The sequence below is a fragment of the Myodes glareolus genome, chromosome 10, assembly GCF_982192425.1.
Source record: "Myodes glareolus chromosome 10, mMyoGla1.1, whole genome shotgun sequence".
Taxonomy (NCBI): Eukaryota; Metazoa; Chordata; class Mammalia; order Rodentia; family Cricetidae; genus Myodes; species Myodes glareolus.
In genome coordinates, this window is record NC_142035.1 from 85,524,083 (window position 1) to 85,551,878 (window position 27,796).

At 49.9% G+C, this 27,796-nt stretch overlaps 1 protein-coding gene across 6 annotated transcripts in view; it reads left to right on the forward strand.

Moving 5' to 3' along the window:
* The first annotated feature begins 13,128 nt into the window (after nt 1-13,128).
* The window catches only part of Tspan18 (tetraspanin 18), a 137,465-nt gene continuing 122,797 nt past the window's right edge, over nt 13,129-27,796 (forward strand). For 4 of the 6 annotated variants that reach the window (XM_085696638.2, XM_085696639.2, XM_085696640.2 and 1 more), the window contains exon 1: nt 13,130-13,360. The gene's annotated coding sequence lies outside the window, so the exon portion shown is untranslated. Of the gene's footprint in view, nt 13,361-27,796 lie in introns of all 6 variants that reach the window. The other 2 variants (XM_085696642.2, XM_085696643.2) reach the window with 1 other exon arrangement.

Below are 27,796 nucleotides of genomic sequence, written 5' to 3' on the forward strand. Positions count from 1 at the left end.
CCCATGGGGACATCTCATATTTCCACCCTTTCACTTGGAACAGTCCTGGATGGAGCTGAGACTATGTGTTCCATTCACAGCTGGAGAAGGACCTAGAAGGGAAGCACAGAGCAACCGTGTTTGGTGAACTTCTACCAGGTGTCCCAGCTGACCAAGGTATCCCAAAACTCACACTGAAGCACAACCTTCCCTTCCTCAGAATGTGACTGTGTATGCCTGACCTTGGCGATCTGGGCCTTTAAAGAGGGGGGTAAGCTAAAAGGATGGATTCGGTCGGGAACTTACCCCATCAGAGAAGAGTTGAGGAAGCGGAGGTCAGAAGCTGGGCACAGAAGTGCAGGCCTGTCATCCTGAGCAGGAGGTGGAGGCAGAAGGACCAGAAAGTCGAGGCTATCTTTAGCTACACATCAAGTTTAGGGTCATGCTTGAAACTCAAGACCATGTTTCAAAAGGGGAGATGAAGGAAAAGAGAAGAGAAGAGGAGAGGAGAGGAGAGGAGAGGAGAGGAGAGGAGAGGAGAGGAGAGAAGAGAAGAGAAGAGAAGAGAAGAGAAGAGAAGAGAAGAGAAGAGAAGAGAAGAGAAGAGAAGAGAAGAGAGAGCAAAGAGAAGTGCAGTCAAGATGCAGGCACACACACCCGGAGGAAGAGCCAGGAAAGCTGCTGGGAGAAGACACTGACTATGAACTGAGGAGAATCATTTCCTCCGCTCTGGAGAGCAGTGAATCCCAACTCCACCATCACCTCAGACTTACAGCCTTCAGAACTGTGAGAAGTAAACATCTCCAGCTTAAGTTATCCAGCCTGTGGTACCTCGTCACAGCAAGATTAGCGACTGATGTAGTGGGCATGATGCTCTTCATGTGTGCAGTTCTGGCCAGTGGATTGCAAGAGGAAGTCTTGTGGGATGCTTCTGGAAGGCTGCCCCCTCTTCTAAAAGGGGCCCTAGGAGAAAGGGGATCACTGTCTGTGGGATAACTCTCTGTGGGAAACATCTGGACATATTCTGCTTAGAGCTGCTGCAGTCACTTTGCTACCATGTCTGGCAACCCAGAGGTGAGGTGGATGGTTTTGGGCATTCAATGAATTATGGATGTTTATTAACATTTAGGGAGGTTGGTTGCAAGTTGTTGGTGGTCATGGTCAGGGAGAAAGCTAAACAAAGATTAAATTCAGGGATCTCTTTTTGAAAGGGAAAAGGGGGATATAGTATAGAAATAATGGGATAAAAAGGTAGATTATTGAATCTACTTTTGGACTAAAAAACAACCATTAATCTCAAATATTTTGCATTGGTATGGATTTTTACATATTGATATATACATATATGTGTTTCTACTCTAGTTTAAGGCATTGTGCGTATGCAACTCATTTAAAAATTTAATGTATAATTAAGAAATATAGGTTAGTAACTAGTCATCTATAATAATCAAACCTGTAGTTGTGTTCAATAAGTTTTCAAGATCAAATGGATATATTTTAGATAGATAGGTGGTCTTCAAACATTTCAGAGAACTACAGAATATAGCATTTAAGTTTTTTTTTAAATAACATAAGGCTTTTCATGACAATGAGACACATCTGCTCCTGGCAGCACCAATTTACTTCAAAAAGGATGATGAACATTAGACAACCTGCATATAGTTGGCCTTCAGTGTGGCAAAGCTAGCTATCTGAGAAATAAATTGCCCTTGCCTGGACCACTAACAGTATGCTGTCCAATGGATGAGCAGAACACAAAAGAAGGTGACTGCCAAACTTGACTAAGACAAGGTAAAACATTCCTTCAAAATTCCTGCTTCACAGAAAAGTTTGCCAGATATTCTGGCAAAGAATAAGTGCCCCAATGTTGTAGAGGCGCCTTGGGCGACTGCCTAGGCAGCCAACGATTTCTGTCATTTCGATAGCTTTGGAAGTTGCTTGCTCTGCTCTTCCTGCTTACTCAGGTAACATATCCTTCTTGGGTCTCTGATGAAGCTGAAGATGAGATAGTTATAGTTTTTACAGTTTTCCTTGTTACTAAATTCAGAAAAGAAACTTACATAAGAGATGTAAAGTTTAGACCATTGATAAACATAAGAGCTTGAGTTGTTTATCTAGGAAGATGTTTTAAGGTCTAAAAAGATATTTTTAGGATGTTAATAGAAGTTATAACAGAAAATGGTTTTGGTATAAATCTTTGGACTCATCAAGATAAGATAAATAATAAAGTAATTTCTCCAGATTTGCCAAATACCAATGGACTGAACTTTGTGAATGTAATTCTTACTTCATAATTGTTAATATTGTATAAATTCCATAATAATAGAGTTAAAACCTCTCCTTTTTATTTAGACAAAAGGGGGAAATGTTGTGGGATATTTGTACACTGTGTGAACACGTATGGCTGTGATTGCTGTGCTAAAAAGCTGAACAGCTAATAGCTAGGCAGCAGGTATAGGCAGTACTTCTGTGCAGAGAGAGAACTCTGGGAGAAAGAAAGAAGGAGTTGCCAACCAGACTTGGAGCAAGTCAGATGGGCTGTACTATGAAGATGTAACTGAGTCATGTGGCAGAGTGTAGATTTTTTAAAAAGTGGATTAATTAAGTTGTAAGAGCTAGTTGGGAAAAAGCCTAAGCTAATTATTTTATAATTAATAATAAGTCTCTGGGTCATGATTTTCAGGCTGGCAAGCCAAAGATGATCCAACAAGACAGCTTACTACAAAATCTCATTTAAAACTTTCACTAGAGGTCGAAGATAGTTCAATGGTAAAAGCATCTTGCTCACCCCACCCTAACCCCCTCAATAGAAAATGAAGCATCTCGTCTGTTTGGGCCTCTTGGAATCAGGACTTTTCTTTGCATAACACTTAAAGATGGAGGCAGACTGGAGAAGGCCCACTTCCAGGCTCAAAGGATCAGCAGAAGCAGGACTGATGGGGGCCACTGATGAGGTCTGACATACTCCCAAATCCCTTTGTGTTTCTCCCGAGATAAAACATCTCCTTTCCTGTAAGTCGTGACTTGTACAGAGAGACACATGCCAGTTAACTGCAGTGACTGTCCTCCAGACTTTAGCTGGAGACTTAACACACATGCTCTACCAAATGAAGCCTCCCCAGCCTGCCAGTGTGTTCTTCAAAGGACAAGCCAATGAATCAGTGAAAGCACAGAACCCTTGGTAGTCAAGCCATCATGCTCCACAGAGCCTTTCTCTTGAGAGGAGAGTCTATAGGAAGACTGTCAAAGTTTCTGTGGTAGAAGCTCTTTTTTTTTTTTAAATGGTCTCTCTCTGTAACCCAGGCTGGCCTCCAATTCTCCATCCTCCTGTTTCACCTCCCAGATGCTGGGATCACAGGTGTGTATTTACATATTCTTCCAGTAAAGAATGGGGGGCCCATGAGAAGGTCATGAAGGCCATGTTAGGTCATGAAGGCCCAACCCCATGAGTGGTGGATGGATATTAGTATAAAAGACTCTATCCTAAATTAAGAAATGCCAATCATATAATCAGATTAGAATGGATTGTGTCTGGTTTCAGATGATCAGACAGCACCCCAGAAATGTGCACAGTTGGTTGTATGTCAATCAAAGCTGTAGCTAGGCCTTTGAAGATTGTTATCTAAAGGCCTGAAACAGAGCTGGCCTCTTGTTTACCACCTGAATCCTCTTGTTCCTCTCTTCTCTAGTACAGAAGGCCAAACACCAGCACTAGATTCTTGAACATTATAAGCTTTCTGTGCACAGTCATTCATTGCCCTTGGGTCTTTGGCCTCCATGGAGCCTCCAGAACTTCATTCATGTGTCCATTCATCCACAAAGCATTTGTTTACTATCCATTTGTAAGATGATGAAGTAGACACTAGGGCTTCCAAAGCTTTTATGGTCATTGTATCAGACCCTTCTCCAACCAGGACTTTTCCACACTGTCTCATTGCCTAAATGCCAGCCATCTCTCCCCTGTCTCTATGAATCCCTAAAGTCCCCTGCTATCCTCTGCTCTGAAAGCCATCCAGTTGTTCATGACACAGGAGATTGGGCTGTCCAGCATCCTCTGCTCTGTTGTCTGAACTTCTCAAACCAGGGTAATATTGGATTGAATGTATATTAGTGAGGGGCTGGTACTTTGCCCCAAGCCCCTCCTATACTTGGCTAGTTTTATCCTGGCTATGGACCCAGTAGGATGAGCTTGTCATCCTATATCCTAGCATCTTTTCAAAGAAGTAATCAGCCAAGTCCCTTGGGAAGTTGAGTGACCCTCTCCAGGTTATGGCAGGTGAAGAGGCAGCAGGCCTGTTTAGATCCAGGTCCTAGGGTCCCCAGAGATGTTTTGGATCCTGACTGGGACTGGTTTATATCATCAACAGTAGACTTCCCTTGTGGTGTCTGAGAACCGTCATAACCACAGCAATCATCCTACCTCCTGTCTGTTGCGTGTAGAAAAGAGCCAGGCCCACAGTCACTGTGCATTGGAAAAGGAAATCATCCATGTGGCAAACTCTGTCTCAGAAGGGACACGATGGCCAGGTGTCACCTTGTGTCATAATCTATATAGTATGGGTCTCCAGGCCACAGTGAAATTAGGAGAAAGAGGAGGAATGGAGAAAGGGAAGAGAGGTAGAGGCAGACAGAGAGTCAGAAAAAGAGAGGTAGACAGACATGGAGGTAGACAGAGACAGAGACATTGAAAGACTGAGATACACAAGGAGAGGCAGACAGAAGCAGATTCAGGAAGACTGATAGAGAAACACAAAGATAGATAGATAGACACAGGAAGACAGACTAGAAAGAGGCAAAAGAACTGACAAAGAAATCTATCCCCCAACGTCTCTCCACCTACTCATCATTCAACCATTTATCTATCTTCCATCCCCACCCACCCATTCATCTATCCATCATCCTCCAATCCATACATAGACTCACCAAACCATCTATTTATTATTTGTCCATCTGTTCAGTTCATCTACCCATTCATCCATCCACTCTTCCATCAATCTAAAACCAAACTATCCATACACACATCCATCTACCCATCTGCCTACCTACTCACCACTCATCTCTCAATATGTTCACTAATCTGTCCCCTACTTAACAATCCACACACCCATCCACCTACCCACCAATGCATCCATCCATCCATCCATCCATCCATCCATCCATCCATCCATCCATCTATTCATCCATCCATCCATTCATCCATCCACCTATCCATCCATCCATCCATCCATCCATCTATTCATCCATCCATCCATTCATCCATCCACCTATCCATCCATTCATCCATCCATCCATCCATCCATCCATCCATCCATCCATCTATCCATCCATCCATCCATCCATCCATCCACCCATTCACTCATTTACCCATCCATCCACTCTTCTACTCACTCAGTTATTTCTTTTAATTCAGCAAAAGAAAGCAAACCCAGGAGGGCCTTATGCATGCTAGATGAGAGCTCTACCATGGAACCAAACCTTTAAGGCCACTACAATGGGTTTAACTCTTGAGTTTGAGTCTTAGAATGTTGCCTGATGACTTTGATATCAGGTGCTTGTAAAATGTTGTTTATGGAGAGTATATGCTATTTGGTCCCTACCAGTTTTAAAGCTTGTAACCTTTTAATTCCATTTTTGCTAAAGCTAATATTTATCTATCATTTGCTCTGTTTATTATTTTACTTCTTGAGGCCGGGTCATATGTAGCACAGGCTGGGCTCCAGCTCCCTATGTAGCCAAGACCTGTAACTTTTCATCTCCCTGCCTCTGCTTCCTGAGTGCTAGAATTACAGACATGCACCTCCATGCCTGGTTTATGCTGGGATTGATTCTGGGGCTTCATTCATGCTAAGCAAGCGCTCTTCCAACTGAGTGACATCTTCAGTATCACTTGTTTTATGTTTTTATTCACCAAATGCTCTTTTGAGTCCCTTCTAGGAGCCAGGCACTGTGAACGGACCTTAGAATGAGGCTGTTGCCAAGCAGTTGGTTCACGCATGCGCAGACATGAGCTGCGGTGCGCTGTGCTGTAACTGAGGGTCTCAGGGTCTCACAACAAAGGCTGGATTCTTTAAAACCAAGGCGCTAAGCAAACATTCTGTGACGCTTTATGGAGCTCAGCTGTTTGCGCTGGGCAGGTACCTGCAAGGAGCTCTCGAAGAGACGCTTATCTACCTTGTAATTGGATCCTGCTCCTCTGTCACCCGGGAGTGGTCAGACAGAAGCTTGTCTCCAGTTTTTTAGAGCTTTACATGGTTGAGATTAAAAGTAGGGAATCCGTGGACGGTTTCAGAGGTGGAGAAAAACCAGGAAGAAAGGAAAACTAGGGCTGAAGTAGGCATTTGCAGCCATGTCCTGCTGTCCATGAGAGGCAAACTTGGCCAAGCCGTTTACCGACCTCTGACTTGGGACGCTCCTCTTCTGGTCAAAACCATGGCTGGCCTGTTACAAACAAGCTCTACTTGTCCCCCTCTGCCTGTAGTCTCATCCCTTGCTTTTCTTCCCACATGATCTTCCATCCTATTTGGCAGACCACAGTGGGGAGGTCAGCAGGCTGGGCTGTGACAAACATGCACTGTCAAAGCAAAGCTGGCTGCTGGCCAAGAATAAGATGCAGGAGTTTGAGGTGAAAGGCTCTGGGGGGTCCACAGTTGGCGTGTAAACCTACTGTTCCCATTAAGTGAGTCAGGCAAGATCAGAACATTCCCTTAGTAAGAGAATCCACCTCTCTCTGAAAAACAAAGATGCCGTTAGGCGGGATGGATGCGTACACAGACTAGCCTCATCACACCGGGACACATGTGACTAGACATGTACAGACACCCACAGAGCTGCACCAACACCTGGGGACATAGGTGTGTGTGCCCAGATACACAACACAGACCTGAACCATCACATGGGGATGCACTTGTGCCTAGACATGGACCTGCACACATGCAAGCACACACATGCACCAGAGCAGTCTGTCACCCTGACTTCCCTATTCAAGGACTCTGTAAACACCACAAGGGGACTCAGTCCCTGGTACCCACCAGAGGGGACTGGATTTCTGCTCACCTTTGTAAGCTACTATGGAACAGAGAGGAGGCTGAGACAAGATCAAGCAGTTATAGGCAACAAAGAGACATCACAGGTGCACCAGGGTTCAGGGTAAATCCCAGCTCTGCTACTTAGCTCGGAGCATTTGTTAGTGACTCTGCCCTCTGGCAGGATGGGGATGATAACCAGGGTTCTTTCAGCACTGTCTTGGCCAAGCCCACTGCACTGTAACCTGATGGGAAAAACCATTTCCAGGGCTGGGGGTGGCTCCAGGTTCCCCTTGTTTTGTACATCTGTTCAGAGACCCTGACACAGACTCAATGGGGTCCCAAGTGAATGTTCCTTCTGAGTCTTGTGATTTGGAAGTGTGGGGGGTGTAGACCCTCAGTGGGTGTGTGGAGGGTGTAAACCCTCAGAGGGCGTGTAGAGGGTGTAGACCCTCAGTGGGTGTGTGGAGGGTGTAAACCCTCAGAGGGCGTGTGGAGGGTGTAGACCCTCAGTGGGCGTGTGGAGGGTGTAGACCCTCAGTGGGTGTGGAGTGAGGGTGTAGACCCTCAGTGGGCGTGTGGGGCGTGTAGACCCTCAGTGGGTGTGGAGTGAGGGTGTAGACCCTCAGTGGGTGTGTGGAGGGTGTAGACCCTCAGTGGGTGTGGGGTGGTGGGTACGATGCTTGCTTAAACTGTCCTAACAAAGAGCTACCACTCAAGTGACACAGAAGGACAGACAGCTGTCACGTCAGGTTTCACCTCCTTTGGGTGGCTTCCTTCTGTCCCATCTGGTCTCTGGTAGATAACTGTCCTAGGCGTCCCTTGGTTTGCTGTCATATGTCTATTTCTGTGTCCATCACTCCTCTTTGACAGGGACACTGGGGTAATTAGTGCTTTATCTACACTTCACTTTGACAGGGACACTAGAGGAGTTAGGGCTTCATCTAAACTTCACCACCTGTAGAGGCCTTATTTCTAAATAAGGCTGAGGCCCCAGGACCAGGATTAAGAACTCCAACATGGCTTTAGGGAACACAAGGGGGACAGCTGGATTGAGTGAGGAGAGACTCCAGCCTGAGCTGCTTAGAGGACCAAGGTAGCAATAGTCCTTCTTGCTGGAAGGACCTGTGTGGAACTTAGCTGTGTCGTTGTGACCAAGGAGGAAGATCTACCAGAAGCCAGATGGCCTACTCTGCTCCCAACTGCTGCTGGACACCCGGTCCTGAGCAGGCTTCCACACCATGGCCAGTGATGCCTGTTTCCTTACCACGGAGCACCTAATCCCTAGTCCTCTGAGCCCCCATGTGATGGGGTCCTTCAGCTTCCCCACAGGCAGCCTCATTGACCCTGGAGGATGCACAAACCAGTCACTGGGTGATCTTGATGTGAATAAAGAAAGGTTTGGAACCCTGTCCTTGTTTAGCTGGGGGACTCTAGGTAGCTCCCCATTGTTTCCCTTCAAACAAATGCGCTTCCTGACTGCCCCTGCCCATGGACTGTGAGGAAGTTTAAGTGAGCAGGAAGACAGTTAAATATCTTACCAGTGTCTAGAACATCACGGGCACTCCACATGTTAAAAGACAAGGAATGAAAATAGCAGAGAGGCAAAATAGCACCACTGAAGACATAGTTGAGGAATGAAGGTTTAAATTCTGCGTATATCCAACTTTTCCACCCAGGCACGGGCAGAAGGAAGCTTTTCCTGAATGGCAGTTGTTGATATCATCCCATTTTTCAGAGTTTAAAAAGAAAGTGAGGGCGGACAGAAGTGCAGTAGGCATTCCCAGGTGTGCGTTCTCCATGCCGTTCTCACACTTGCTTTCTAGAAAGCCTAGCCACAAAGTGCAAGAAGAACCTGATGCTGCCAGAGGTTCCAGACCCCTGCCCTTTCCTGCAACATTTGTGTGTGTGTGTGTGTGTGTGTGTGTGTGTGTGTGTGTGAATACACATGTGCATCCAAATATTCCTTCCCTCAGGGTGGAGGAGGCAGTGTGACCTGAGGGCCTTGTACTAAAATCTCAGAGACTTGACTGGGCTGTCTGGAGCAGTGCACTGGGAGAAGAGCAGAAAACCGAGGGTTGACAGCTGCTCCAGGACCTGAAAATGCAAGAGCACAGCCCTCCAAGCTTGGAGGAAACTCTTGGGACCCAGGGATTTATTTCTGTGAAAGGCTTTGGAAAGATAAACAAATGCAATCACTCCTGGGTGTATATTTAATGAACTGTCAATGTTTGGGGAAATGATTGCTAATTGCACATAAAAGGAGACAATTCAGAAAAAAAAAATAAAGGCGGCAATGATTAAAAATTTCAAGTGTAGACTGCCTTGGGAAGGATGGATTAGACCGGAAGGTCAGCCCTCTGGGGGTGGGGGTGAGGTGTCCTCCAGGCTCAGCTTTACCTGGTGTGAATTCTCGAGAATCTCATTGCCGTCAGCCAGGAGGGTGGTCACCTCTGTGTCTTTGGGAAGATCAGGTGGCTTGGGCTGGCAAGAGTAAAATGCTAGTGAAGGAAGTGTGACCACTGGAGTTCAGTCCCTGGAACCATATAAAGGTAGGAGAGAACTGACTCCACAAGGCAGTCCTGTGACAGCCGTATGTGTGCCCCCGTCACACACACACACACACACACACACACACACACACACACACACACACACAAAGAGAGAAGAAAGAAGAGAGAGAGAGAGATCAGAGCCTTTAAGCAGCTAGTTCCAGGCAGCACAGTTGGGGTTTTTATGTCTGAGGCAACCTCCACTAAGGGTGCTGGAGACCCAAGGCAGCGTTCCGCAGTAAGAAGTTCAGTGTCTCCTGGCCATAACGTAAGTGCTGGAGGCACTGGCCATTTTTCCCCCAGGCTTTCGAACTATTTCTTTGTGAAGGACACATGCTCTCTTAAATCTCAAGTGGATTTCCATGGCACAGAGCCAATGACGAAGGAACCTAATTGAACTGGAACGAGGAGGTGGTGTTCCTGCCATTTTTCATGATTTTCAGGGTATTGGAGCTGGGCCTGACAGCCCAATCAGAATCCATGCCCATGTCCTGGGCCCCGTGCTCCAGTTGGGGACACTAAGGACTGCTGGGGGCAGAGTTCCAGGCTGCAGGCTGCTGGCTTCTGGTTCAGGGCTCTTAGTGCAGGATGTCACTGTAGAAGCTTGCTCCAGGTGTCCCGTGTCCAGGGGACACCTGAGCCTCAGCACCTGAGTTGTCTAGCCCAAGCTGATTCTGACAGACCTGAGACTTTAAGACCAATGAGACATTTGGGACTTTTTCTTCTAGTGGGTGTTAGAGAAAAGAACCTTGAAGAACTTCTTCGGAGAGAGGTGAGTGTTTTCAAAGTCCATTTCCCCTACACTTCCTGTATCACTCTTCTGTTGCCATGGCAGCGACAGCTGAAGGGAGCAGTTTCGTTTTGGCTCACAGTTTGAAGGGCCGACCGTCATGAGGAAGACACAGTGGGGAAGGTGTGGCATCTGGCCATGTTCAGCCTCTGTCAGGAAGCAGAGAGAGATGCCTGCTGGTGCTCAGCTCCCTTTCTTCTTACTCTCCTGTCTGGGACCCCAGCCCATGGAATGGGGCTGCCCACACTTAAGTCAGACCTCCCTACTTCAATTAACCTAATTTAGTAACGCCCTCATAGACAAAATCAGAGATTCACCTCCTAGAACGTAAGACCTAGATGACTATCGTTTCTGCCAAACTGAAACTATTAAATACCACATCCCTCCCTAAATCAGGTTGTCAAGAGATCCCGGTCTGGGATCACCAGGACTTCCCATCTGTCCAACCTGCCGTGCTTTCTCAGCATCGCCATATTACAATGAGTCTAGAACCTTCTGAGCCAGGCTGTTCCTCGGTGTGTGCTAACCTGCACTCTGCCTGGTCGAGGCTGGCTGCCCTTTCCCTGGGCTGTCTCTCTTCCCTCCCCACTCCATCTCCTTGGAAAATTCCTTTGCCTGCCTGGAAACCCCAGAGAAGCTACAATTTGGGGAATTTTCTTGCTCTTTTGCTAGAACAGTTAAAGGGATCCCAGTAGTTTGCTCAGCTTTACATGTGGAAGCATTAGGATGGAAACGGCTTTGTGCACAGGAGACTAGTCTCACAGGGTCTCCTGGAACTAAACTTTCAGGGGTCCCTATTTTGTGGGAGAAAGGAGTATTTTTACTCCTTATAGGTATATAGGTATCACATTTTTGGATGTGGGGTGTCTCAAGTTGATTGCTAACACGTTTATAGATCCTTTCTGATCCTCAATGATCTTCAAGAGGGAATAAGCCTAGGAGTGATCAGCCTTTCTTAGGCAAAAGAGCCAGTGGGATCTGGTTACACTTTCTTTTATTGTGGCTGAAGATCCATTGTTGCAGTTTAATGACATCGTTTTATTCACACTGTGTTTGTTTTATGATATCCTTCTATTTATAGCAACCTGGCACTGCTTTTCCATTTATGGCTGTGGTAGGACATATCACTGTTTAAAAAAACAAACTTGTTTAAGTAAAACAAAATATAAAATATAAAAGTGCTGATTTAAAGAAAGCCGTTAAGCAGGCAGCTCTCAGTCTGGGGCCCAGCCAGGTCCATGTTCTGAAGGAGGCAGGAGACTGAGGCCTGGAGCTAGAATCGGTGTCCCAGCTGGGTGTGAGCTGCTGCTTCTAGGGGTGGAAGTCAGGTTGTCAGGCCTAGTGGTGCCTTTAACCGGAGAACCATCTTATCGGTGCCCAGCCTGTGCTATCTTTCCCTACACCACCCTGCCTGCTTTTACCAGAGCTAAATCTTCAAAACCCTCCCCATCTAGTCAAGCCTGGGCCCTCATTCGAGGTTTGATTCTTACTGAGTTTCTGTGGCCCCAGGAGGCCCATGCCAGTGTCCTTTACAGCAACAACTTTGAGTTAAGAACCTGCGGGGGGGGGGGGGGGGGGGGCGGTTCTCAGCTAGAGGGCCCAGCCTCCCCTTGACCCTGTTCGGGAAACTGGAGAGGTATCTATATATTGACAGAATTCCATTGCCATGCGGGCCCACTGAAGAGCAGAGTCCAGATCTGGTCGCGAAGCTGCGTGCCTCTCTAACAATCCATCCTTGGCCTCTCTCCTGACTCTGTGAAATGGTTCAAAGGGCTAACCCTGAGACCTTAGATATTTTACCTTTTGGACTGCTGGCCCAGAAAGGCCAAGTCTTTTTGTCTTCCCTTCAAAACTCAGTCTTGTGTCCTAACCTCACCAACTTTAACATTCAAGGCAAGAGCGTCTGTCCTGACAGTGGGCCAAGAGGTCTCCTTCAGACTGCAGTTTAACTCCTCTCTCTCTCTCTCTCTCTCTCTCTCTCTCTCTCTCTCTCGTGTGTGTGTGTGTGTGTGTGTGTGTGTGTGTGTGACACAGTACTGTTCATTGTGGAAGTGTGTCAAAGCTGGGTCACTGATAATGCCAGGAAGGGGACAGGCATTGTTATCTGAGTCTTCTCGTGACAGTTTCTGTTAGGTTGTGGTTCTTACGTGCATTCTTGTGGATTTTATATGAGCCCCGGTGTGGCATAGACTAACTGCTGTCTCTGTGAAACCCTGTGCAGGGTGGGGAAGAGGGTCTGGTCTTAGCAATGCCTTGGTTTACAGCTGATGGAGTTAGGAAGGCTCACCCGGCCAGAGGCAGTCACCAGCGATGAGACTTAACAGTGCTTGCTGCACAGGCTCCCACTAGGTATTTCCCTGGCAGTGAGTGGGAAACCAAGGGGCTACGTCGCAATGGAGAATTCCACACCTCAACCCTGCAGTCACACCCAAGGGTGGTGGTGACATCAGGAAAGCTCCCCAGGAATAAATGCCCCAGTTCGGCGCGCCACCGCTGCCCTCCTCGAGCAATTTCCTAAATTCAAACACCACACAAGCATGGGAAGGAGGCTAGGGGCGCAGGGTCCATCAGAAAAGCACGACTCCAGAGACCATACGCTAGCACCGGGTGAGAGAGCAGAGCAGCCGTGGGGAGGCAAGAGCCAGGTTAGCCTAGAGGCGCGCCAGCACTGTGGCGGCAGTAGTGGCGACAGGAGACCAAGGGGCGGAGGCTAGGGCGGAGGAAGAGGGAGGGCGGGCCGGAGGGTGGCGGGAGGTGTGGCCGGCGGCGGTGGCGGGCGAGCGGCTGCAGCTGCCGCCGGCGTCTCAGGGGCTGCTAGCTGCAGGCGGACGCCGCGCCAGGCTATCCCGAAGCCCAGCTGCGCCAGGCCTCCCGGCCCCGGCCCCCAACGGGCGTCGCCGCTTCTCGTCGCCTTGACGCCTAGCCCAACGCCACCGTGCAGGATTGCCGGCGCCCCGCAAGTTGCTAGCGCACTCTGCGCCCGGGGAAACTTTCCCCCGCGTCCGGGCCTCTGCCAGGTAGGACTCGACCACTGCGCTTCTCATACTGGCGCAGGGACAGTGCGCGCCCAAGGGGAGATCTAGAACCAATGTGGGTCCCAGGACTCTCGGGGAAGCGATCACCAAGTTCTACTGCGACTCCTCCTGGGGGAGGGGAAAGCGCCTCCTCGTGTGACCCCGAGCATGCCCTGGGTCGCGGACTTTGCCCAGGTCAGGTGCAACGCCCATTGATCCCGGGGGCTCAGGCGATAACAAGGCGGCAGGTGGGACTCCCAGGTCCGAAGTGTTGGTCGGGGATGTACTGGGAGGAAAGGGATGCATCCAGGTGACCCTGAGCGTCCACAGGTCGCGACGGGAGACCCGGAACAGGGCTTGGGTGCGGCGAATCGCCGGCCGTGGTGGGGTACCGAGGGCGCGTCGCCTTCGTGGGACCCTGGTGGCCGGCCAGGAGAGCGCTCTTGAATTTGTTTCCACACCCGGGCTGTCATTCCCTGTGCGGAAAGGTGTGCAGTTCCGTGGATGTGGAGGCTACCGGGCAGGTTCCGCGGCCGGATGTGGGGTGTGGTGGCCGCGGGTTCCCAGCGTGGCTGGCCGCGGTGGGCGCGCGCGGGTTCGGGGTCCTGCTTGCGCTGGAAGAGTTGCCTCGCCAGGGGGCGCACTTGCTTGGCCCGGTGCTTCCCAGACCAGACCAGGATCTTCACAGACCGTAGCTCCGCAGAGGCACCACTGCGCTGCGCGGGGTCTGTCTGGAGGAGCGCCCCACCTTGCCCCAGCGAATCTGGCTGATGGCCCCACTATGAGACCGGGGTGCCTGGGCGATGAACGGATGGATCAGTGTCATGGACTGTAGGCAAGGATGAGTGGATAATTTACATCTAGAAAAACAATAAGAAAAGAAACTTTAAGTGGACAGTGAGCTTGCATGGAGACAATGGGATAGAACCCTGGTTGAGATTTATTTGAAGTTACTGAAACCCAACACTTTTTGTAGAAGTGGCTCCCTTTGTCCTGGTCCTGGCAGATCTATGGGCGTGGTGGGCGGACTCCTCTTTCAGGGCACAGGTACATTGGGTGAGTGGTGGGGTTCCTTAGGGATTTCTGCAGTTCCATTAGAAAGGTTACACTCCCCAGCCATTCGGAGAGCACCCCATTACCTGGGTCCCATACACTTCTATCTGATCACGTCCCAAGCACCTGTGAAAACTCAGCTTCCATCCCTTACTCTCAGGCGGGATGCCTGTGGGAAGGGACATGCTGACACCCGGAGTCGTGGAAAGTGTCATCTTTGTTGTGTGAAGAGGGGACTCTGGGGGTGACTGGTGCCTCGTCTTTATCTCTCAATTCGTGTCTCCTCTCTGCGCCCCAAGAGAGTATAAATGATCTCACTAGAGACGGTGACTTCAGAGTGACTGGAAGTTTTCCTGTGTCCTTGCTAGGAATTTGTGCTCACCATCCCAGCTGCCCTCCACTCCTGCAAAGGTGAGGGAAATGGGGTGGATCCTGACTCCCCGGGAGACAGATGGGGTCCTGCCTGCAGCGCGGGTAGAAACCACGTGTTTATCGGATGCTAGTGCGGGACAAAGTTTCTGTTAGAAGAAGCAGACTTCAACTGGATTCTGTGTGGAAAGGCAGAGCTAAAGCCCTTCAGTCAGTGTGGGGTCCCTGAACTGAGGCAAGGAGGCAAAGGAAAGGTGGGGAAGCCCTTGTCTCTGGGCTTGTCTTTAAGGCATTCCAGGAGTCAGAAAACAAAAGAAGTGTTTGGTTTGTGTGTGTACGTGTGCATGTGTGTGTGCATCTGTGTGTGCTAATAGCCTGGTAGGACAGTCTCACCCTTGGAACCTGGGTATTAGCCTGCCCCCCCCCCCCCACTGTAAGGCCTGCTGATTCTGAGTGCTGTCTCTCTGCTCGTTTCTCACCCCAAGTCCCACGCTGAAGAGAGCACAGACTCTCCACCCTCTAGGGCTACTCGTGTCTCTGCTTTTGTGTTGTGGACTCCAGGTAGATTCCCCAATCTCCGACTTAACAGTAATCCGAGCCTGGGCATATTTCTTAGTCTTCTCTGTCCTCAAGTCCAAAATGCCAGTCAATCGTTGAAGCTCCAGAAAGCATTGTAGAAGTGGACCTCTGGACTCGCACATAGGACATCTTGGTATGAATCCAGAAAGGACTCCCTGCCTTTTAATAACTTCCACACCAACCTGAAAATAGCTCCAGGCTTACTAAATGATGTCTCAGTGCTCGTTTGGAGTCAAGGGATTAGGAGGATTTGTGGGAAGGGCTGGTAGAGGGAAAGGAGCAGATTTGAGATTCGTCCATCAGTTTGTCAGTGAGGCCTTGGATGAGCCCCTTCCCCTGTGACCCGGCTTCCCTGTCTGTAAACAGCTGCAGAGATGGAGGGGCCTTGTGACTTAAATCCAGGGAAGTCTCTTGGTGATCTGGACAGCTATGTTCTTCAGGGGTTCTCCAGGCTGTTTGGCCTCCTCTTGCTGGCCTCTGGTACTAGAACTCAGTGGCAGCTCAGGGGTAGTCATTCAGCTTGTGTGGACCAATGCCACACACTGGTGTTTGGAGGCAGAGAGAGGGTAATGTTCTGACCCATCCCTGTTAAAAGGGTCACAGTAGCCAGTGCTGGTGTCTTTCTCTCAGTGCCTGTCCAGTCCCTGTTCCCTTGGGAAAAGCCAGGGCCTGATATTGGACAACACGTTTTAGCAGCCCCTCCCTTTCCAGAGGGCTGCTCTTCTGGCCCATTTCATCAGCCACTGAGAGGAAAAATCAGGAACATTTGTCTGCGCTCAGCTGGGACCCCACAGAGAGAGCTCAGAACCCAGTACTCTCAGGCAAACACACCAGCTTATGCTCCTCTTGCCCCGCAGGCTGGCAAGTGTTCCATCTGATGGAGTGGGGCCGGTCACAAGTGTTTTTACAAAGAAGGACAGACTATGGATGGTGAGCCCAGGTCTGCAGCTGACACCACCAGGCTTTCAGTGGGGCCCTGATTATCTTGCTCTCTCTAGCCTAGACTTCTGGGTCGGACATATGCAGAAACAGGCTCGTGAATGGTAGGTGCGTGTGTACACGGGGAGATTAGTCGTGGTAGAGTAGACAACCCAGAGAACCAGGAGTTAGGAGGCTTGATCTATCATAGATGAGACTGTGTGGCCTCAGCTAAGTCACTGCCCTGTGTGAGCCTCAGGTTCTCTATTTGCTTAGAAAAAAAAAAATCACTGTGTGATAATTAGAGTACCTGGGTTTAAATGCTGTCTACCCTGCCTGTCAATTATGTGACTTTAGGTCACTCAGCTTCTGGTGTCTTCCATTTTCTATAAAATGGAGTTAGCAGTATCTCACATCATCAGACTGTAGTGAACCCTCAGTGAGATGGTCCTAGTAAAATATTTAGCACTGTAGCTAGCACACAGCAAACACTGTTATCTTCCCATTGTGGTTTAGGTTTAGGAGATAATGGGAGTAGGTCGGTTGTTTTCTTCCTTTCTTACCTTCTGGGGCAATGCATTTCCTGGTAGTTATTTTCATAGTAGCCCTGTCCCTGTTGCAGGATAGCCAGTGTGGATGTCTAGTCCTTCAGCCACTACCGACCAGTCTTCCCTGCTCCATTCTGCTTCTTCTCCTAACTGGGTACCGGGACCACCTGTGCTGATGAGGAACTGACCAACAGCTTCCAGCATCACCCCAGCCAGCCACGGGCTCTTCTTCTAAAACACTTTGGACCTTCAGATAAATTTTCTTGGACTCTGTGGGTTGTATTTTTCCCCAGAGGGCCTGGTTCCCTCTCTGGGTGTGGGCTGGGCCAGGTCTGAGGTCTGCAGAGTGGGGATATGTCTCCTGTCTTGTCTGGGGAAGCTTCCTCGGGCTGCTTGGGAGGGGAGAGTTCAGGCTGCACCTATGTCTCTTCCCCAGGAAGGCTATTGCTCTGAGTGATCTTGACAGTGACATCTACATGGCACAGACACTGAGACTGTTCCTATGAGTCTGGGCTAGACCACGCTCCAGCCTCATCTCCTCTCACAGGGGGTTTAATTATTGTTTCCCTTTCATAGGCAGGAGAACGACTCCATGAAAAACACGGAATCTGCGGTGGGGCTGGGATTTTGGCTCTTCATCCTGTGTGCTCAGCCATTGTGTGGTTCTCCTTCCTGTGATCCCAGAGCCCCAGCGGGAACCTTTGAAGTTGGGCCACCCCCCACACCCACACCCCCCACACCCCCCAACACATACGCTTTTGACCATTCTTGCTCAGGGCTCCTTCTGAGAACTCCTCCTTTCATCTTACACCTATCACTTAGGCACCTTGGAGACAGGTGGATTAAAAGGTTAGGGACATGGTGCTCACAGGCAGGAACAATCTGAGGAAGCAAGGAAGGGCTGTAAAGGAAGAGGTGTGTTGCTGGCCTGGATCTGCAATTGTCTCGCTGTGCTGTGGCCTCTAACTCCTTATCTCTGAGAACAAGAGTGATGACATTTGTGTTCTGTTAAGTGGACACTAACTGCTGCAGCATATGACACCAAACCTCCATGCCTGAGCACTTTGGTCTCCCTCCTGCTTGGCCTCTGTCTCTGTTTTTTTGGGGTGCTTGGGATGGTGACCCCGGTGTGTATATGGCTGCTCTGAACCATGTAAGTGGCACTGATGTCACTGTTGAAGGAGAAGAGGATGGTGGGAATGCCAGCAGGCACCCCATGCTTCAGCAGGAATTGGTACATTGATCAGATCTGCCACCCAGTCCTACCCAGCCGCAAGGGAAGCTGAGACCGCAAGGAAACTCCTGCTTGGCATTGGCATTAGCAGTAGAGTGTTGAGATGAACGTTCAAGGCTCCTTGGGCTGACTGGGTCACCAACCCTTCAGACAGGCTTATCTTTAACTGACCCTGATTGCACACAGTCTGCACATGGGACCTTATTTCCAGGTGTTCATATTGGGCCTGGGACACACTGCAGGGCGGTGGGGCCAAAGGAGCTGACAAGGGGCACGTGACAAACACACTTAGCCATCTCTTGACTTTTCGCCTAGTACTCTATGGCCTCCTTTGGCTTGCTGAAACTTATTACTTTGGGAACTTTCCAGAACCTTCTCCAAGTTCTTCTAGTAGGTACTTCTGTTCCTATGTCTTTCCATCGCCTCATAGGGTGACTCTTTTGTATTTAGGTTAGTGGGAGTGGGAAGTTAGGGGGACAAGGGTGCTGAACTCATCTGGAAGTCGAGGAGAAGGCCAGGGATCTTGTTTTAGGTACACAGTGTGCGCTAAAGTGAGTAAGAGGGAAGGGGGCAGCTCCAGCAGAACTGCTAAGTATCACCCAGCACAGGGACAGGTGCCCAGCACAGAGACAGGCACCCAGCACAGAGACAGGCGCCCAGCACAGGGACAGGCGCCCAGCACAGGGACAGGCGCCCAGCACAGGGACAGGCACCCAGCACAGAGACAGGCACCCAACACAGAGACAGGCGCCCAACACAGAGACAGGCGCCCAGCACAGACACAGGCGCCCAGCACAGAGACAGGCGCCCAGCACAGAGACAGGCACCCAACACAGAGACAGGCGCCCAACACAGAGACAGGCGCCCAGCACAGGGACAGGCGCCCAGCACAGAGACAGGCGCCCAGCACAGAGACAGGTGCCCAGCACAGGGACAGGCGCCCAGCACAGGGACAGGCGCCCAACACAGGGACAGGCGCCCAGCACAGGGACAGGCGCCCAACACAGGGACAGGCGCCCAGCACAGGGACAGGCGCCCAGCACAGGGACAGACCCTGGCTAAATGGTGAAAGGTTCCAGGTCCTGCCCACTGTTCCTCACTATGACCTCAGGATTGGGCTCTCTTGATGAACTAACAGAACTTCAGTTTGGAGCGGGGAGATAAATTGGAGTTAACTACCACTTTCGTGGGTTCTGGGCCCAGAGATACTGCTGGGAATGGCTCCCTGCCACTCACCCTGCCCCCACATGGCCATCTCTACTGCTGGGACAGATTGCTTTCAGGCTGGCCAAGTGTGTGCAGCCTCCTGGGGAGCAGGCTAGGCCACCTGCTTCCTGACATTCAGGGACCCTGCCAGTGGAGCAGGCGCTGCCTGTGGCTAAACGCAGCAGGTTTAACAGGCACCCGTGGGAATGGTGGGGACGAGGCTGACTTGTTGGCTCCGCTCAGACAGAATGGCCCTGTGGACCCCACATGCAGTGACTGAGGGCTTGATGCAAATAGCAGATGGAGGACCATCTCTCGGGCTCCAACCCAGGGAGTCTGGAGGGCTCAAACATCCAGATGCGAGAATCAGAGGAGGCGACTTGTCACAGGGGTTAGGGATAGGCATGTCTAAACACAACTACCTGGTTGTGTTCAAGTCCCTAGCCAGCCTGGCAGCCATGACTGATATTTGTCTTTTACCCAATCCCTAACTTGTAGTGGCTTCCTACACACTGTTAGGCACTTGGCATTCACTCACGCATCCTGTATCAGCCTGCCTTGCTTTAGTAGGGCAATTCCCACAGCAGATCCCCTGATCAAGGATTTGAGGGCCCATCCTTTATGCATAAGAAAGAAGGGAGTTCCCCTCTGTGGACTGCTGGGGCCCAGACCTTTGGGGACTCAGTGAGCCACTATATGAAGCACAACAATCATTCCACCTGGCAGGGGAAACTTGCTGGTGCGCCACCAATTTCATTGTCACACAAAATGATGCTCCCAGAGACTCCGGCTTCTGTGCACAATCAGCCTGCTGACTGGTGAGCCCTCGAGGGAAGCAGCACCTTCCAGCAAAGCCCTGGAACCCTTGCTCCACCACAGGCAGGGTGGGCACGGGAATGCGTTGGAAGCACAGCTCACTTGCCTGAGGTAGAGGCACAGATCTGTGATGGATTCGGTCAGCTGCGTGCATGGCCACAGTCGTTCTTTGCTTAACAAGGGACTGAAGTGCCACATAGACCTCAGTAAATAGCCAGCCTGTGGGACTTCTGCCTCTCATGGTTTCCTGGCCTTCCCTAGCCTTGCCTTGCCCAACCCATAGTGGTTCCCACAAGCATCATCTTGGCTTTTCCATCTCATGGAGTCTGAAAGCCTGGGCTTGGTATAGTCAGGAAGAGTATCCAGGCCCTGCTGAGGTCTTTGTGACCGCAACAGCAGCAGGTGAAGGTGGGGGCCATTTCCACTCTGCTCCAGACTGTGTTTTTGTTTTTTGTTTTTTGTTTTTTGTTTTTTTTTCTGAGAGAGCCAGCTGTCAAGCCAAGGCGAACAGTGGCCTCTGAGGCTCTGCCAACTTATCCTGTGAGAAAGCACACCCAGCCAGGTGAAGGGTGCTTGGTGTTGCTGATGGGCCAGAATGGCAGCATAGGCTGAGCTTCCTGGGGGCTTGGGGACCTTCTCTCTGTTGTGCCTTGTTACATCAAGGAGACCAAGCTTCGAACCTGCCAACCCTAGTGGGCCTGGGAATACAGCATCATCACAAAGTGAATGAAGTTAGACTGTAGCTCACATTTGGCCTGCAAATGGCTGTCCTCCACCTATCGATAGGAGAGCACTGGATTGAAGGTCCAGAGCCTCCAAGACTTGGGTCTCTCTGTGTGAGTGTGTGTGTATCTGTTCATATGTGGGTGTATGCACATGTATATCTAGGTGCTTGTGTGTACACGTGTGCAGTGAAACCAGAGGTCAGTGTTGGGTGTCTTCCTCTGTTGATCTCCATCTTACTCTTTTGACAAGGGGTCTAAAAAGAGGCTGGACCTGGTGCTTGTCGATCTGACTCGACCATCCAGCCAGTGGGCCTCAGTGGATCCTACCACCTCTTTCCTGGGGTAGAAATGCATGCCACGGTTCAGCTCTTTTGTGAATACTGGGGATCTGAATTCGGGGCCTCAGGCTGGCATAGCAGGCACATTACCGACTGCACAATCTCCCAGCCACACTGCAATCTTCTGATGTCTCGTTCTCATAGAGAAATGAGTCCTGGTGAGTCTTGGGGTCTCTTCCAACCCCAGAGTCACCGGGTTCACCTCAGAGTCTGAGAAGGGGAAGAAAAGCCAGAAGCTGTGGATCTCGTGGGTGTTGTCTAAATAAAATAAAAGGGCAAGTGTCTTTTTAATAACTAGAATGATATATGTATATATATATAGCAAATATGTATATAAACATATATATATGTACACATGTACTCCCTCTCTTTCATTTGATAATCTTTTCTTTTTAAAGTGGTTTAATGAGTGTAAGTCACTGATGATTGCCACACAATAAGTTCAAATAAAAACATTCTTTTAAGAAAGTAGTTACCATGTAATAGAATTTAAATAATGGTCAATTTTTGTTTCAAGTAGCCCAACCACATGTAAAGATCTATTAAACCTATTTGCAGGGGGTGTGTGTATGTGTGTGAGTGTGTGTGTGTGTGTGTGTCTGTGTGTGTAGGCCTTGGTGAAAGGTTCTCTCTGGAAAATAGAAACAGTGGTAACAGTATCATCAGACAAAGTTGTATGTGTGTTCACATACATCTCTGGGGGAGCAACAAAGGGATTCTTCTGAAGCTCTTCTAGAAGGAAAGGTTCTGAGAGCTGCAGGACTATCCCCTGTGTTCCAATGCGACTGTGAGAAACTGAGGCAGATTCCAGCTCGGCAGTCACACAGGTCAGGATCAGACTCTACTCTTGGTTAGCTGTCCGACTGTGGGTGAGTTATCACAGCCTCCGTTTAAGCAGGGGTGGGGTGGGGGGGCAGTAAGACAAAGTGAAATATACCGGGTCCTTCCCGACTCACTCGTACAGAAACAGCACCCTTGCCAAGGACCCACTGGGCCCGGACACTGTGTCCTGTGGTGCCCAGCAGTCTCCTTACAATGGGGTTCTATACCAGCTTTTCAGAATGGAGACCTAAGGTGCAGAAGCTATGGTGTTTGCTAGATGGCCCAGAAAGGGGAATAAGAGATGAGGTTTGTCTGAAGCCCTACAAACTCAGGCCTGTGCAGTAAGGTGCCACAGTTTGATCTGAAGTGTCTCTCACAGTTGTTGAGACTTACTTACCTGCCAGGGGTCCTACTGTTTGCACACCGTGGGGCCTCGAAGGGTTGGGGCATGGCTAGTGGACTAGCAGGGCTAGGGGGCTTGCCTCTCTTGCTGGTGGTCATGCAGGCCAGCACGTCCCTCTACCCTACCACTCAGGAGAAGACTTTGGGTGGGAACACCCACCAGCTCTGAAGGGAGGATACTTCATCACAACTCAATTCCAAGGCTCAGACCAGCTTCAGAAAGGCAGACTTGCTGATGCTGGGGAGGTTTGGATTGTTTTTTTGTTTGTTTTCCTTGTTTGATCTCTACCATGAGTGGGGGAGGGGAGATGTGAGAAGGAGCGTCTGGCCTGGCTGAGGGAAGAAAATGAGATAGCTTGGGTTTCATTTGCAGCCAGACGCACTGTGAGCCTGTCTGCACAGCTTAATAAAGACAGGAAGCCTGACAACAGAGGTCTCCTGGGCTGCACAGAAACACCTCTGCCCAGCCTCCTCCTCAGGCTTGTGTGTATTAGCGCCTCGCAAAAGGGCAATTTTCAGCGATGTTGGATTCCCAATCTTGGTCGCATTAGTGCAAATCTCTTTCTTAAAGCCCAGGATCAGCAGGAGAAGGAGGCGGGTCCACTCGGGGACTGGCCCTGTCTGCTCAGAGAGCCCAGTCACCAGCCAGCCTGGGCTGACACTTGCTATTTACTGCTTAGCAGGGAAGAAGTGAGCTGTGTGATTAGGTGGAGTGAAAAGCCCTGGCTGTGACTTTACCAGGGGCTCCTAATTGACCAGGAGAAACTCCATGGAGTGTGGAGACACAGCGGGGATTAGAAGGACTGTGGTATCAGTCAAGCTCTAGTTCTGTGCAGCCTCACTGGGTGGCCTTAGACAAGGCTAGACCCTTCTGGACCTGTTCGTCATCTGTAAAAACCTGGGGGCGGGAGGATGAACCAGAACCAACCAAATACCAACAACAGCAAAACCATACCAAGCCAGAGAAGAATGGTGGGGTCAGGCTAGGTTCTGTTCTTTTTCTACTGCTCTGCCAATCCCTCTGGGCTCAGTAAGGCTGATCTACTGAGAGAGAAGCCAGGGTTTGGGGGAGCCATGCTTACATGCAGGAGCAGCATGCTGTAATCGTCCCTGGCAGACATGTGTACATTTGAATCTCAAATGCCAGTGCTGATCGATTAGTAGGGTCTGCTCGGAGACCTATGATGAGTGGATGGGGCTGTTTTATCCACGCACAACAGGAAGGAGTGCCAAGATCAATTATTGATGTCTGGCAATATTAAAAGAAAACAAATTGACAGAACCATGGAGGTTCTGAGTACAGCCTAGGGCCTGAGGAATCTGTCCCTAGTTGTGTGACCATGTAGCCTAAGGTCTGAGTTCGACTAGATTCCACAAATAATCATCCATGGATGTCTTCCTTGCCCAGAGGTCTGGGTGGTGCTCCGGATTTGGACTGGTGCCTTGCTGGAGTTGAAGCGTCTGCTTGGGTGACCTGAATGCAATTCACCTGAGCAGAACCAGCGGCCTGTTCAGGCTTCACTTGTCTCACCAGATGGAGTGCGGTGTTAGACATCGCTCCACGGCACTCATGGCTCTGTGAGGCGCCTGTGAGCTTACAAAGTGGCTAGCAGGCCAGTGGGAAAAGTAAACGAAGCATGCTGGCAAAGGATGGGGAACAGTGGCCTGCAGTCAAGATGCCTGGATGTTTAGAATAGGAAACTGACTCAACATTAGGCGGTAGGGATGGTGGTTTGTATGAGAAGAGCTCCCAGAGCTCCGGTTTGAAGAGTTGGGCCCCAGGGGATGGAACTGTCTGGAAAGGATTAGGAGCTGTGGTCTTGTAGATTTGTCTCTGGGGACAGGCTTGAGGTTGCCAAAGACTTGTGCCTCTCCCACCTTGCTCTGCTTCCTGTTTATGGGTCAGGATGTGAGCTCTCAGCGGCAGCTCCAGCACATTGCCTGCCTGTGTGCATGCTGCCATGCTCCCCACCATGTTGGTCATAGACCCCTATTCCTCTAGAGCCATAAGCCCCAACGAAACTCTTCCTTCCATAAGTTGCTTTAGTCATGGTGTTTTACCGCAGAATAGAAAGGTAACTAAGATAAGGGGCTATGAACTCAGTTCTAGACGCTTGGAGCACACACATAAGCTCTTTGATGGACAGCCGTGAACTCGGGAACTCAGCCAGGAGCCAAGCAGGCGCATCTCCTCAGGTCATTCTCCTCAGCCCTGTCTTCTTTCTAAGAGAGGTCTCTCTCCTGTGTCTCTTTGGGCCCTTGATTATCACCCAGAGACACCCTTACTTAGCAGCTGACATTCTGAACTGATCTTTCTTCTTTTATCCTTACGGTTAGAGAGGAAGACTGCGTGGGTGTCCACTGAGACATGGAGAAAATGGAGATTTTTCTTGGGGTGCTTTTGAGACACAGCACTTACCCAGATGATCTTGCCTGAGCCTAAGCCTACAGGTATTTGGAAACCAGGGAAAATATATTTTCCAAACTAACTAACCAACTAACTAACTAACTAACTAATTAACCAACCAAATATTGTGGTCAGTGCAATGTTACATATGAGCTGATTCTCATGAAAGCTCCATTTTGGTGAGGCATCTCTTCCTGCCCCTCCCCCTACTCCCTTCTTTTGCAGACCCCACCCAGTTTGGTTTAATACATCTTATAACTTTCTTCCCTCAAAACCTAATTTCCACATGGATTTAACCGGCAGTGACCCCCTGCATGAGGCCTTTCTGTGAGAATTAATCACGAGTCTCCAATGACTGTAAAACCCCCTGTGAAGATGAAGAGCCAGTGAAGAAAAGCCGACGTTAGAAAAGATCTGGGGCTGAGGTCCCCTTTATTTTAAAGACAAGGAGATGTGTTTTAGAGAGGCGTGGTGACTTGGCCAAGGCCAGTGAGTTAGAGACAAGCATGTCCCCTGGAGTTTGTAGACTGGAGCCCTCCCCGCGCACTGAGACATTTGCTGGCTGGAGGCAAGCTGCCCCTTTATGATGCAGTAGCCAACCAGCCCTTCATTGTGGTTGGGGTGATGATACAATCGGAGTAGGTAGACAGATCCCTCTGTATGTCCACTGTCCCCATGTGATGGGAAGGGCAGAATAGAAGCCAGCGCCTGTTTGCCTATGATGAGGAGACACATGTGAGTTCAATTCAGGCTGGCAGGACTTGAGCTTGACTCTCCGCGTGCTCTGTGTGCTGGGAGTGGGTGGGGACACCATCTTCTGCAAGCCTGACCCTGGCAGCCCGACAGATGTGTTTGTTTCTTCCTTCTCTGCTTGGGAGGCAGGCAGCAAGCGTCTGTGAGGACAGGGAGAGGCAGGCTCTGAGACTGACCCTGGGCTTTAGAGGTGACTCAGTGTCTGGACCTGGAATCTCAGGCTCCTTGCTGTGCCCGTCCACACTGTGAGGAATGAGGCCACTCTCTCTCATCAAAGGGTGCAGACCACAGTGTCTTAGTCCATCCGTGAGGGCTTACGGAAGTGCCTGTGGGAGGCAAGCGGCTTGCCTTAGCTCTTAGCTCGAGGTCTCTCAGAAAGGAGCGTGCATGAGTCTGTAGTTAGAAAATCATGTTTGCCCGTTTCCTTTCTCCGTTTATCAGAGCCACACTCATGCATGTGCCAATTACCTAGACACAACACTTTGCCTATGTTTCTTCCCGTATTCTCCCTGTGTAGTGTGTGTGTGTGTGTGTGTGTGTGTGTGTGTGTGTGTGTGTGTGTTGTTAATTACAGTTTATGAGAGGCCGTTGTTTTGGACTGAGCTCTACTAGGCCCCAGCAGGCCACCCAAAATGGAGGCAGGCAAGCTAGAATGTTCCAAATAACTAAATTAAAACCTGAGGGCTGGAGAATTGGCTCAGTGGGAAAGGTACTTGCCATTAATCCCAACGACCCAGCAGGAGCTTCAGAATCCACATGTTGGAAGAAGAGAATTGAGTCTCCAAAGTTGAAGATTGCAAATGCCACGCTACACACATGAACACACACACACACAACACTATTAATGAATGTAAAAAAATTGAAATATTACCAGTTTATTGGTAAGCGCTAACCTTGAGGGATCTGGCAAGAGATGCTAGACCTTACAAGCAGACCCCCACTGCCTACAGTGGTAGAAAGTCCCCTCTGCCTTCACTCATATGGAGAAAGGGTTTGAAATGTCCCACCTGCCTTTTGGTCCTTATTTTTTCTTTTCCATTTTTTTTTAATTTCAAGAATTATTTTAAATTATGTGGGTGCCTGTGCCTGTGCCTGGGGTGTGCTTGTGAGTAGGTGCCATGGAGGCCCGAAGAGGCCGCAGAGCCGCTGGAGCTGAAGTTCCAGGAGCTTTGAGCCGACTGACACTGGTGCCGGGACCCTCCAGTCTTTACTGCCCAGGAAACCCCTGACAGTGAGAGGAGGAAACCCTGACAGTGCTCAGGTCAGGGAGGACCCAAGCCGACTTAGCCCCATTCGTGAACTACTCCCTGATGAAACCACATACTAGGTCCGCTCTCGTTGTGTGATGAGACACCTGACAGAAGCCACTCAGGGAGGAAAGGGTTATTTTTAGTTCGTGAGCTAAGAGTCCTCATGGCTGTGACATCGCAGCAGCGGGAGCTTGAGGTCACATCACCTCCAGCAGGAAGCAGGGAGAGATGGATGCTGGGGCTCAGCTCTCCTCTTCATTCCTCTTCAGCTCTTCCCCACAGAACAGTGCCACCAATAATCCTCTCTGTGTGGAGCCGTCTGGAAACACCCTCACAGGCATTCCCAGAGACGTGTCTTCTAGAGGATTCCAAATCCAGTAGGCAATGAAGATGGACCATCATGCGCCAATTCGATTTCTGCTACTCAGGAGTCTCTGCAGAGATTTTGTTGATAATTTCTGTTCATGTGTGTATAGACATGTGTATCCATATTCAGACACAGCACACATATAATTGAGCATGCACTGTCAGTATAATTGAGATAAAATGAAAACCAGACCCACATACAAATCTAGTGTGAACGCAGTCCAAGGCCTATGAGGCTCGGTCTGAAGGAGCCAGCAGGAAGTTGGCGGCAGTTCTGAGGACCAGAGGCGGTGATGGTGTGGGCACTGGGGGAGGATGTGAAACTGGTTAGCATCCTGTGCAGGGTGATAAAACTAGAACCTTGGGAGTGATACTTTTTACAAGGGAGGAAAAGAAGTCTGCAAGTTCCTATGTAGCCCCGCAAAGTTCACTCCTCTGGAGCCTGAGAGAGTCCTGCACTCTCTGGGTGGGCTGATCCGTGATGGGAGGCCAGGCTTCTTCCCGCCTTTCCCTGTGATGCAAGTCTTCACGGCATCCGAGTATCCTGATCACGGAGACACGAGACAGCCACGCCTTCCACACACAGTGATGTACGTATTGCCGTCCTGGGTTTTAGTTTTTGGGGTACTGGAGAGTGAGAGGCATGTGCATTT